The sequence below is a fragment of the Schistocerca piceifrons genome, chromosome 8 (assembly GCF_021461385.2).
Source record: "Schistocerca piceifrons isolate TAMUIC-IGC-003096 chromosome 8, iqSchPice1.1, whole genome shotgun sequence".
Classification (NCBI taxonomy): Eukaryota; Metazoa; Arthropoda; class Insecta; order Orthoptera; family Acrididae; genus Schistocerca; species Schistocerca piceifrons.
This window is the reverse complement of record NC_060145.1, coordinates 110,930,416-110,944,755: the sequence shown is the minus strand read 5'-3', so window position 1 is coordinate 110,944,755 and position 14,340 is coordinate 110,930,416.

Here is a 14,340-nt window from a genome sequence, read left to right as displayed (position 1 = left end):
ATTCCAGGTTGCTCAGCAGTTCCCCGACTGTGGAGATTATTTTGTGTTGTTCTAGCGCTGACGTTTGAAGCTGTCGTTCTCCTGTTTTTCGTCACATTCCTCTTTAACTGCCCGTCACAATCACTTAAGACACTTTCCTCCGCGTTGTGACTTAGCGGATAATGGTTTTCCGCTTCTCTGCGTGCGCTACACACTGATGTGATGAAAGTCATGGGATAGCGATATGCACATCTACAGGGTGGTCCATTGATAGTGACCGGGCCAAATATCTCACGAAATAAGCGTCAAACGAAAAAACTACAAAGAACGAAACTTGTCTAGCTTGAAGGTGGAAACCAGATGGCGCTATGGTTGGCCCGCCAGATGGGGCTGCCATAGGTCAAACGGATATCAGCTGCGTGTTTTTTAAATAGGAACCTCCAGTTTTATTACATATTCGTGTAGTACGTAAAGAAATATGAATGTTTTAGTTGGACCACTTTTTTCGCTTTGAGATAGATGGCGCTGTAATAGTCACAAACATATGGCTCACAATTTTAGACGAACAGTTGGTAACAGGTAGGTTTTTTAAATTAAAATACAGAACGTACGTACGTTTGAACATTTTATTTCGGTTGTTCCAATGTGATACATGTACCTTTGTGAACTTATCATACCTGAGAATGCATGCTGTTACAGCGTGATTACCTGTAAATACCACGTTAATGCAATAAATGCTCAAAATGATGTCCGTCAACCCCAATGCATTTGGCAATACGTGTAACGACATTCCTCTCAACAGCGAGTAGTTCGCCTTCCGTATTGTTCGCACGTGCCTGACAATGCCCGGACGCATGTTGTCAGGCGTTGTCGGTGGATCACGATAGCAAATATCCTTCAACTTTCTCCACAGAAAGAAATCCGGGGACGTCAGATCCGGTGACCGTGCGGGCCATGGTATGGTGCTTCGACGACCAATCCACCTGTCATGAAATATGCTATTCAATACCGCTTCAACCGCACGCGAGCCATGTGCCGGACATTCATCATGTTGGAAGTACATCGCCATTCTGTCATGCAGTGAAACATCTTGTAGTAACATCGCAACATTGCACCATTTAGATTGCTATCGATAAAATGGGGGCCAATTATCCTTCCTCCCATAATGCCGCACCATACATTAACCCGCCAAGGTCGCTGATGTTCCACTTGTCGCAGCCATCGTGGATTTTCCGTTGCCCAATAGTGCATATTATGCCGGTTTACGTTACCGCTGTTGGTGGATGACGCTTCGTCGCTATGTAGAACACGTGCAGAAAATCTGTCATCGTCCCATAATTTCTCTTGTGCCCAGTGGCATAACTGTACACGACGTTCAAAGTCGTCGCCATGCGATTCCTGGTGCATAGAAATATGGTACGGGTGCAATCGATGTTGATGTAGCATCCTCAACACCGACGTTTTTGAGATTCCCGATTCTCGCGCAATTTGTCTGCTACTGATGTGCGGATTAGCCGCAACAGTAGCTAAAACACCCACTTGGGCATCATCATTTGTTGCAGGTCGTGGTTGAAGTTTCACATGAGGCTTAACACTTCCTGTTTCCTTCAATAACGTAACTATCCGGCGAACGCTCCGGACACTGGGATGACGTCGTCCAGGATACCGAGCAGCATACGCAGCACACGCCCGTTAGGCATTTTGATCACAATAGCCATATATCAACACGATATCGACCATTTCCGCAATTGGTAAACGGTCCATTTTAATACGGGTAATGTATCACGAAGCAAATACCGGCCGCACTGGCGGAATGTTACGTGATACCACGTACTTATACGTTTGTGACTATTACAGCGCCATCCATCACAAAGCGAAAAAAGTGGTCCAACTAAAACATTTATATTTCTTTACGTACTACACGAATACGTTCCTATTTTAAAAAACGCAGTTGATATCCGTTTGGCTGATATCCGTTTGACCTATGACAGCGCCATCTAGCGGGCCAACCATAACGCCATCTGGTTTCCCCCGTCAAGCTAGTTCTTTGCAGTTTTTTCGTTTGGTGCTTATTTCGTGAGATATTTGGCCCGGTCACGATCAATGGACCACCCTGTACACATGGCGGTAGTATGGCGTACGCAAGGTATAAAAGGGCAGTACTTTGGCGGAGCTGTCGTTTGTTCTCAGGTGGTTCATGTGAAAAGGTTTCCGATCTGATTATGGCCACGACTTTGAATGCGGAATGGTACACGACTTCGAATGCAGAATGGTAGTAGGAGCTATAAGCATGGAAGAATCCGTCTCGGAAATCGTTATGAAATACAGTATTCCGAGATTTTCAAGACAGTGCCGAGATTACCAAGTTTCTGGCATTATTTGTCACCACAGGCAACACAGTGGCCGATGTAATGTAGTCAGCACATCTGTTGAAATTTGGCTTTTGACCTTTTTTGTTAATGACACGAGCTAAAATTACCGCCAAATACAACTCGGTTCCAAGGCGTCGGTAAAACAGACATGATTTCCTGTTTGAAAAACTTGTCCCTCGCCTCTTTACAAAAACTGGATCTTCTGTTTGTGCTGATATTCCCCTGCCGCGTAATAGCTTCCCAGTTTCACCCACTTGAATGCCATCTTTTGTTAATATCACCGTACGCGCACTTCCAGAAATCCAGAATGAGATCTCATTCTGGAAACATCCCCCAGGCTGTGGCTAAGCCATGTCTCCGCAATATCCTTTCTTTCAGGAGTGCTAGTTCTGCAAGGTTCGCAGGAGAGCTTCTGTTAAGTTTGGAAGGTAGGAGACGAGGTACTGGCAGAAGTAAAGCTGTGAGTACCGGGCGTGAGTCGTGCTTGGGTAGCTCAGTTGGTAGAGCACTTGCCCGCGAAAGGCAAAGGTCCCGAGTTCGAGTCTGGGTCCGGCACACAGTTTTAATGTGCCAGGAAGTTTCACTTCCAGAAATGTTGAGAATTACGTTGTATCCTGAAATTTCACAGTCGGCTTTCAGCCGTGATACCGTGCGGACGGGCTCGGCGCGCCGGGCAGTGCTCCGCAGGTGTTATTGTTTACCCGCTAGCGCGCGGTCGCGTCGTTGTCTTGCCGTATAGTACCTGTACCGACCCGACATGGCGTTCTCATATCGAAAAGCTACAATCAAACTAACGTTCAATGCATCGTACACGAGACCGAAGGCCCATGAAATTGAACGGTTTCTGCGAGACATCATGCACATCGAACCACAAGAACTGATAGGAATTCGTCTGTCTATTGTAACCAGCACAGTGTACCTCAAACTGATTGACGAAGCGGCCTGCGACAGATTACTCCAACGATCTGCAAACGGCTTTCGCTTCTGTCACGCAGACGGTAACGTGAGTGTGGTAGGAGTTGACCATGCTGGTCTGGGGGTGCGTACCGTCCGCATCTTTGAACTACCGTTCGAAGTTCCTGCCAACCTAGTCGTTGATGCGCTGCGGCCATACGGCACAGTTCTGAGCCACACAGAGGAGAAATGGAACACGTTCGAAACGTACCCTGTCCTTAACGGGGTACGACAAGTGCGCATAGAACTTAAGAAGCACGTTCCATCGTATGTTTTCGTTGGTGGCTGCCGCGCAATTGTTATATATGATGGACAACCGAGGACCTGCTCGGGCTGCGGCCAGGAGGGCCATGTTAGAACTGAGTGTCTGCAGCGCCGCCTCGTTCAGGTGCCCCGCAATGAACTTCCCCAACGATCCACTATGACCTCTCTCCCGCTAACATATGTGGAGGTGGCACGACATGATGTGATGGATGATCAAAACCTGCTACCTCCTCATGCCGCTGCCAGCTCCGTTGGAGAGTCAGCGCCGTCGACGACGCCGCAGCCCAACGGTGCAGAGGTTCCTACAGCCTCCGCCCACCGCAGCGTCGTGGGCACCCAGCCACCGTCACTGTCGGGATCAGACACAGGGGTTCCTAGCGACCGAAACTGTGTCGAGCCCCGCCCTCCAATGGATGTCGAATCACGGACCCGAAAGCAAAAATCACCCAAGCGACACAAGAAGAGGCGATTGTCAGCTGACGAACAGGACAGGAATGTGAAGCAGGCGGAAGACATCGACTTCGTTGACTCGCCCACGGTTGCAACGGACTCCAGTGGCATCATTCACCAGAAGGTGCCTGAAGACAAGGAACACTCTCCTAAATCTGATGGCCCAGAAAACGAGGCGCACTGCGTCGACTCCCAAAATGTGGGCTCCTGTGAAAGCGTCCAGCCCCCAATGACATCACAATCGTCTCTTGGTGATTGGGCAGACGATATGGAGGCAGATGATGCACAGCAAACATCGATATCTCCACCAGAGCCCTTGGCTGACATTGAGCCCAGAGGGCTCTGCCAGTCAGGGACTCCTACGGCACAGTAATGCACAGCATGCAGATGGATGGCTGTGTGGTGTGTGGTGTGTGAAATTACTGTGGGATTACACCGGCACACTGCCTCCGCCACTTGATATGTCTCAGTCATACCGTGTGGGAACAGTCAACGTAAATGGTGTCCACTCCACTGTCAAGACCCGCATGTTACACGACATGATCAGAGCGGCAGACTTGGACATTGCCCTTCTCCAGGAGGTCCGTCCCGAGCTGTGTTTAGACCTATATGGCTACACCACGTACAGCCTACCCATAGGTGATGGCGCAGGAGGAACGGCCATCCTTCTCCGGGATGGCATAGACGCGACGGACGCGACGTACTTGCCGAACGGGCGAGGCATCGCACTCACACTTGGCGCAGTGCGTCTCATTAACGTCTACGCTCCCTCCGGTAATTCGCACCGTGGTGACAGGCATGTCTTCTATTCGGAGGAGTTGGCCCCACTTTTGCAAGGAAATATGGACCATTACATAGTGGGCGGCGATTTTAACAGTGTTCTGCGGCCCGAGGACCAGATACCGCATTACGTCCCATGCCCGGCTCTACAAGCATTGATACGTGACCTCGCGCTCCACGACACATGGCTCTTACATCATGGGACCCAGAGTGGATATACGCACTTTACCAGCCATTCTGCCAGTCGTCTGGACCGGATATACGTCTCGCGTGCCCTCCGCACAGCAACCCGTGATGCAGAACTCTGGCCGACGGCCTTCACGGACCATCTCGAGTACATCTGCACTGTCACCTTGCCCCGACAACTCACAAGACGCAGCAGGGGCCCGTGGACGCTGAACGTCTCCCTCCTTCGCGAGGAAGCGTGTCGGCGAGCAGTCACTGACACGTGGCGTCGATGTATCAGGCGCCTGCCTATGTATGCTTCCACGTTGCTGTGGTGGCTGGGATGTGTCAAACCTGCCCTCCGAAAGACCTTGATGGCCTACGGGCGTGACGGATCGAACTGGCAAAGGGCAACATCGGAATTTTACTACACAGCGTTACATGAGCTGGCGACGCAACCGCCGTCTCCCGAACGTCAGATGTCCGTACAACGCATCAAAGCTCGTCTACTTCGCATCAGGACAGAGCAGCTCGACAGTGTCCGCATCCGTGCGCGAGTGCAAGACTGTATCCCCAACGAAACAGCGTCAGTGTATCACATTGTGCGCGAGAGGCGCCACCGCAAACGTCAGCTCATTACGGCGGTAAACACGGAGGACGGCGGGCGCGCAGTGACACAAACGGACATCGCGCACATGTTCGCCAGACACTATGGGACCTTGTACATGGAAGATCCGCGACATGTACGTGATTATGACGAGCTGTTGCACGATTTTCCCGCCCCTCGGGGCGTGGCACCCGATGCTAGTCTGCTGTTGCCCATTACACCCGACGAGCTGACATCGGCCTTGGCACGTGGAGCACCGAACAAGTCGCCTGGACCGGACGGTTTACCCCTGGAATTCTACCGCACTTTTTACCACCTTATGGGTGACAAGTGGCTCCAAATGTTTCAAGACCAGATCCGCCCTGATTTCACTGTCCCCACAGAATTCACAGAAGGCATCTTGATCCCAGTTCTGAAACCGAATGGTGGTTGTAGGTGGCAGGATTTTCGCCCACTCACACTCCTCAACAACGACTACAAGATCTTCGCCCGTATCCTCCGCGCGCGTCTCCACACCGCTATCGGGAAAGCCATCCACACCGATCAGACATGTTTAGGTGGTGTCAGCAACATTCATACGACGTTAGGAGCATACCGCGACGTAATTGCTTTGACGGCGGCCTGCAAAATACGAGGCGCCCTTGTCGCCGTAGATTTTGACCACGCGTTCGACCGCGTCGATCACGGCTTCTTACGCGCAGTTTTGCAACACATGGGCCTCTCTCCGGAGTCTGCACAGGTGGTCCTTCGACTGGTCCACGGAGCGCGCTCCCGCATGATGGTCAACGGTTATCAGCTTGGTCACATGGTTGTTGGACGGTCAGTGCGACAAGGGTGCCCCCTGTCGGGCATATTATTTGCTGCAGCGCTTGAACCAGCTTTACATGGGCTACGGCAGCGATTAACTGGTATCTCCTTGCGGGACGTGACCTTTTGTTGTGGTGCATTCGCCGATGACGTGGTGTTCCTGGCCAGATCAGAGGATGAAATGCATATGGCGCTACAGTGGCTACGCCAGTACGGGGCGGTCGCTGGGAGCGTCATCAACGTGAAGAAGACAAAATACATGGATGTCGGAGGGGGGATTTCCCACACAACGGCGGTGCCCTTTGACAAGGTGCCCGTACTCAAGTGTTTAGGAGTGCAATTCTATAGCAATGTCCGCCGCACGGCGGCGGCTACGTACCGCCGGCTCCTACACCAGACACGTGCTCTGCTGCAGGACAACAAACTGCGTCGCTTGGATATGCTCCTCAGAACACGTTATGTCAACACCTATCTTGTCTCAAAACTGAACTATTTTGCGCATATCCTTCCCTTGACAGCTACGATGGCCGACAGATTTCAAGCAGCATATGGACATTTCGTAAGCACCGGTCTGGTTTTTAAAGTCCGATACGCCACCCTGACACTGCCGCAGCGGGCGGGCGGTATCGGTTTAATTCACGTATATAACCGTGCGCGATCGCTTTATCTCAACACTATGCGTCGCACGTGGACCTCTGCCCACGCCACTCTGACGGGCACCCTGATAGCGGAAGTGGCACCACACTCTCTGCATCCCCCGGTTTCTGTAGGACACATTTCACCGGCACTCACCCACATCAGAGACTTCTTTATTGACTTCAGCTACTTACGGTCAGAACTTCCGACGACACGGAAGCCCAGCACAAAAGACTATTATCGCCTCTATCAGCAGCGGCAACCTGTAAATACGGTCACCCACAGACATCCTGAAGTTGCCTGGAACACGGTGTGGCGAGCGGTACACACGCCTTTTCTACCTACGACGGTGCGTTCATTGTGGTACGTGGTTGTGAATGGGAAGTTCGCTACTCGTCAGAGGTTACGTTCCATACATCTGACGGACGACCCCTTGTGTCCGACATGCTCAGTCGCTGACTCGGATGCACACCGTCTGACGTGTGCCGCAACCAGCGAGTGCTGGCTACTGACGCAGCGCATGCTGGCATTACTCTTGCGGCGATTGCCGGAGTCTATCTCCCCTGATGACGTATTGCGCCCCGACGTCGTATACTTTCCATCAACCAGAACGAACGCCGTTAACTGGCTAAAAGGCACGGCCGTTTACTACATATTTTGTGATGCTCCCAAAGGCACACTCGACTTTTGGTCCCTATTGATGACGACACATGCAGCTTTCAGCCGCCACCCGAAGTACAGAACTCGTTTCGCAAATTATTTAGGTTCATTATTTGCGGATCCTCCTGCTCACTGGGGCGTTCCGGGTATGAGACGCTGAAAATGAAGAAGAATCCTGGAGCATATTGATCCTCTACGGACGGAATAGGGGGGAACCCCTCCCAACAGACGAGAAGACGACTCGGACGCTCGGCTACGGCAGTTGTAGGATCTTTCTTTGTAATGAACCAAAAATAAATCTATAATACAAAAAAAATGTTATAAAAAAAATTAAAGAAATAAAAAGAACAACATCGACAAACCCACTCCATCCTCTTCCTGATCCTTCGATACTCGAACTCGAACACGTTGCTTGGGCGTAGTGGCGGGATGGCCAGGCTTCGGGTGTCGACCCCTGCCCTACCCGTCGTCCTGTCGTCCTGCTCCTGCAGCGGTTCATTAGTGAAAAAAAAAAAAAAAAAAAAAAAAAAAAAAAAGTTGGTAGAGCACTTGCCCGCGAAAGGCAAAGGTCCCGAGTTCGAGTCTGGGTCCGGCACACAGTTTTAATGTGCCAGGAAGTCTCACTTCCAGAAATGTTGAGAATTACGTTGTATCCTGAAATTTCGTGTAAATTGTTAGGTTTCGACTTGTTGCAGTATTACTATATCATTCCAGCCGCGTGTAAAAACCGTTGGAGACAGGAGGTCAGTTTAAGCTTAGCTTATATTCTGTTGATATTTAAAGTATAAATTTTAAATTTTGATAAGTCATAAGTGTCTTTTGTGGTTGTGAATTAATTTTTCTTAGTTCCCGTGTCTATGCTTGATCCTTATATTGTAAAGGGTTTTTCTATATTTCCACTTGGTTCTGCTTGACCTCACAATCCGAAGCTTCTATACTTCCTTTCATTCCTTATGACTGTCTGCAACAATTTATGTTCGGCATGGGACATTGGCGAGTCAGACATTGTTACATCTTCAATCTCGCTGTCTCCTACGTCACTAATGGAATTTGTTGTGGACTGTTTGTTTACATCGTTTCGCCCCCCTTCGTTACTATTCAAAGAAATTTTTCTGTTAGACTTTTCAGTCGAAACTTGACACACTTTAATATACTAGCAGACTCAGTCATGTCAATCTGTGACTGTTGTATTGTTTCTGAAGGTGAATTTGCAGATGCTTCCGCACATGTATCATCGATTTAGTTTCAAGATTTGGTTTCAGAGTGCCGCCCATAGCGTCACCATGAACGACCTCCGTTGCGGACATTTCTGAGTTGGTTGTGTAAACTGTTCGACGTCGACTGCGACCTCTCTTTGAACGTCGGATTGTTAACCATTTGTTGCCTTGACAGAGCTAGTATCAGCTGTGCTATCATCTTTAGCTATACTGCTGGCATAGGCTAGACTGTCAGGTAATGTCTCAGTATTCCTCATTTCTAAATCGGTCCCACTCTTAGCACGTATGCCTAAAGGCGGAGAGACACGTTCTTCTGAACCATGTGGAACATCATTGCCGTATTCACGTTTATTGTTTACAGTCATTAACAGCAACTGAATTACTTTCAGCTGCTGTGGCACTGTTTACTACAGAATCACTGTTTACTCCTACTACGAGGTCTGAAAATAAAGGTTTACGTTTAGTTAGGTGAAGTTCAAGACAAGATTTGGTCTGGGGCACTCTTGTTTAACGTGATATGTTTCAATACATATGAATCATCCTGATAATTGCCCCATGTGTGGAATTTATGCTTGATAGCCCTCAATACTCATTACAGACGGGATCGAGTTTTTAACTTCCATTTTGATATATCTGATTCCACTAGGGATGGGGAACGGATAAGAATTTGCCCAATCCTCGTTCAGAATTGCACGAATGTTATCATAAGGCTGTAATTATGGTTTTATGACTTCGTTTGGAAACTCCAAGTGAATGTTAAGCACACGCAAATTTGTAAAGTTGTCTTCGACTGGACTAACGGTAAAGTTCACGATAGAGCCTTTTGCTGATGTTAGCAATGCATTCACGGATTATTCGCTCGTACACTAAGAGTAAATTTTGGAAAAGTAGATTGCCTCGCTAGTATTCAGTTGCACGTTTTCTAGTTGACCTTCTGTTAGTTTGATATAGATACCAGGTGTAGAAGTATAAAACCGGAATTTCCGTATAGATGGTGCTAGCCGTCAGTGTAGAGAGAGACCGCATCTGCAGCGCCATCTGCTGCCTGTAACGGCTGACGACGAATGTCAACGCAGAGTAACCCAAGTTCCATACGTCGGTATCTGTTTCAAACCCGTAAACATGTCAAGTTTTGTGCCTGCGAACTACGGTTTGCGGACAGCATTGGTTTTCTGTTAGCATTTGAAGAAAACTGCAGAGAATCACATCGAATGCTTGTCGAAGTTTTCGGCGAACATGCTCGTCGAAAACACAGTGTTCCGAGTGCTCAAAACATTCAAACCTCGTGATTTTAACGTGAGAAACGACGTGTGGACGATGTGGCCTATTCTCCACCTTATTTTAGATCTATGTGACAATGCTGTGCTGACTATATTTTTATGTTTTGATGATGCCATTATGGCCTTATCACTTTAGGACAAGGTGTAGAAAAGATCTGTGGATGGTCATCATGGACTGAAACCGGTCATAGTCAAAAGAATTGATATTGTTATCAAAGACTGGAATAAAAAACATTTGACGAAAAACTATTTCAGTTGTTGTTGTTGTGGTCTTCAGTCCTGAGACTGGTTTGATGCAGCTCTCCATGCTACTCTATCTGTGCAAGCTTCTTCATCTCCCAGTACCTACTGCAGCCTACATCCTTCTGAATCTGCTTAGTGTATTCATCTCTTGGTTTCCGTCTACGATTTTTACCCTCCACGCTGCCCTCCACTACTAAGCTGGTGATCCCTCGATGTCTCAGAACGTGTCCTACAAACCGATCCATTCTTCTAGTCAAGTTGTGCCACAAGCTCCTCTTCTCCCCAGTTCTATTCAATACCTCCTCATTAGTTATGTGGTCTACCCATCTAATCTTCAGAGTTCTTCTGTAGCACCACATTTCGAAAGCTTCTATTCTCTTCTTGTATAAACTATTTATCGTCCATGTTTCACTTCCATACATGGCTACACTCCATACAAATACTTTCAGAAACGACTTCCTGACCCTTAAATCTACACTTGATGTTAACAAATTTTTCTTCTTCAGAAACGCTTTCCTTGCCATTGCCAGTCTACTTTTTATATCCTCTCTACTTCGACCATCATCAGTTATTTTGCTCCCCTAATAGCAAAACTCCTTTACTACTTTAAGTGTCTCATTTCCTAATCTAATTCCCTCAGCATCACCCGACCTAATTCGACTACATTCCATTATCTTAGTTTTGCTTTTGTTGATCTTCATCTTATATCCTCCTTTCAAGATACTGTCCATTCCGTTCAACTGCTCTTCCAAGTCCTTTGCTGTCTCTGACAGAATTACAATGTCATCGGCGAACCTCAAATTTTTTATTTCTTCTCCATGGATTTTAATTCTTACTCAATATACAGATTGAATAACATCGGGGATAGGCAACAACCCTGTCTCACTCCCTTCCCAACCACTGCTTCCCTTTCATACCCCTCGACTCTTATAACTGCCATCTGCTTTCTGTACAAATTGTAAATAACCTTTCGCTCGCCGTGTTTTACCCCTGCCACCTTTAGAATTTGAAAAAGAATATTCCAGTCAACATTGTCAAAAGCCTTCCCTAAGTCTACAAATGCTAGAAACGTAGGTTTGCCTTTCCTTAATCTTTTTTCTAAGATAAGTCGTAAGGTCAGTATTGCCTCTCGTGTGCCAACATTTCTACGGAATCCAAACTGATCTTCCCCTAGGTCGGCTTCCACCAGTTTTTCCATTCGTCTGTAAAGAATTCGCGTTGGTATTTTGCATTCGTGACTTATTAAACTGATTGTTCGGTAATTTTCACATCTGTAAACACCTGCTTTCTTTGGGATAGGAATAATTATATTCTTCTTGAAGTCTGACGGTATTTCGCCTGTCTCATACATCTTGCTCATCAGATGGTAGAGTTTTGTCAGGACTGGCTCTCCCAAGGCTGTCAGTAGTTGTAATGGAATGTTGTCTACTCCGGGGGCCTTGTTTCGACTCAGGTCTTTCAGTGCTCTGTCAAACTCTTCACGCAGTATCATATCTCCCATTTCATCTTCATCTACATCCTCTTCCATTTCCATAATATTGTCCTCAAGTACATCGCCCTTGTATAGACCCTCTATATACTCCTTCCACCTTTCTGCTTTCCCTTCTTTGCTTGGAACTGGGTTTCCATCAAAGCTCTTGATATTCATGGAAGTGGTTCTCCTTTCTCCAAAAGTCTCTTTAATTTTCCTATACACAGTATCTATCTTACCCCTAGTGAAATAAGCCTCTACATCCTTACATTTGTCCTCTACCCATCCCTGCTTAGCCGTTTTGCACTTCCTGTCGATCTCATTTTTGAGACGTTTGTATTCCTTTTTGCCTGCTTCATTAACTGCATTTTTATATTTTCTCCTTTCATCAATTAAATTCAATATTTCTTCTGTTACCGAAGGGTTCCTACTAGCCCTCGTCTTTTTACCTATTTGGTCCTCTGCTGCTTCACTACTTCATCCCTTAAAGTTACCCATTCTTCTTCTACCGTATTTCTTTCCCCGATTCCTGTCAGTTGTTCCCTCATGCTCTCCCTGAAACTCTGTACAACCTCTGGTTCTTTCAGTTTATCCAGGTCCCATCTCCTTAAATTCCCACCTTTTTGCAGCCTCTTCAGTTTTAATCTACAGTTCATAACCAATAGATTGTGGTCAGAGTCCACATCTGCCCCTGGAAATGTCTTACAATTTAAAACCTGGTTCCTAAATCTCTGTCTTACCATTATATAATCTATCTGATACCTGTTAGTATCTCCAGGATTCTTCCAGGTATACAACCTTCTTTTATGATTCTTGAACCAAGTGTTAGCTATGATTAAGTTATGCTCTGTGCAAAATTCTACAAGGCGGCTTCCTCTTTCATTTCTTCCCCCCAATCCATATTCACCTACTATTTTTCCTTCTCTCCCTTTTCCTACTGACGAATTCCAGTCACCCATGACTATTAAATTTTCGTCTCCCTTCACTACCTGAATAATTTCTTTTATCTCGTCATACATTTCATCTATTTCTTCATTAGCTGCAGAGCTAGTTGGCATATAAACTTGTACTACTGTAGTAGGCATTGGCTTTGTGTCTATCTTGGCCACAATAATGCGTTCACTATGCTGTTTGTAGTAGCTTACCCGCACTCCTATTTTTTTATTCACTATTAAACCTACTCCTGCATTACCCCTATTTGATTTTGTATTTATAACCCTGCATTCACCTGACCAAAAGTCTTGTTCCTCCTGCCACCGAACTTCACTAATTCCCACTATATCTAACTTTAACCTATCCATTTACCTTTTTAAATTTTCCAACCTACCTGCCCGATTAAGGGATCTGACATTCCACGCTCCGATCCGTAGAACGCCAGTTTTCTTTCTCCTGATAACAACGTCCTCCTGAGTAGTCCCCGCCCGGAGATCCGAATGGGGGACTATTTTACCTCCGGAATATTTTACCCAAGAGGACGCCATCATCATTTAATCATACAGTAAAGCTGCATGCCCTCGGGAAAAATTACGGCTGTAGTTTCCCCTTGCTTTCAGCCGTTCGCAGTACCAGAACAGCAAGGCTATTTTGGTTAGTGTTACAAGGCCAGATCAGTCAATCATCCAGACTGTTGCCCCTGCAACTACTGAAAAGGCTGCTGCCCCTCTTCAGGAACCACACGTTTGTCTGGCCTCTCAACAGATACCCCTCCGTTGTGGTTGCACCTACGGTACGGCTATCTGTATCGTAGAGGCACGCAAGCCTCCCCACCAACGCCAAGGTCCGCTGTTCATGGGGGGGGGGGGGGGGGGGACTATTTCAGTATTCCGTGTTAATCATATGGGAGTGGCATTAGTGCACAAAAAATAAGGGCAAACGACATATTTACTTACTAAAAAAGTTATCAAAACAGGCAACCTTAGCGAAAAGATAGTTACATTGGACCTACTGTGGATATATCTGAATATCACAAACCAAGCAGCAAGAAAGGTTGGTGAGACTTGTGAAAGTGACGTTAGCTTTCGAGATATCATCAATATTTCGTTCGGTATTGTTTCACAGTCAAGAGAAATGCTTTCTACATATACCTCTATATCTACATACATACACCCCAAACCAACGTATTGTTAAGTGGCGGACAGTACCGTGTACCACTACTGGTCATTCCCTTACTTTTTCCACTTGCAAATAAGCCGATGGGAAAACGACTGTCTATATACCTCCATATGAGTGAGCCCTACTTTCTCGTATCTCACCTTCGTGGTCCTTAAAGAAAATGTGGGTTCGTGGCAGGAGAACCGTTCTGCAGTCAGCTTCAAATACAGTTGCTCTGAATTTTCTCAATAGTGTTATTCGAAAAGAACGTCGCCTTTCCTCCAGGGATTTCCATTTGAATTCCCGAATCATACCGTAACACTTGCGTGTTGCTCGAACTACCGGTAACAAATCTAGCAGCCCA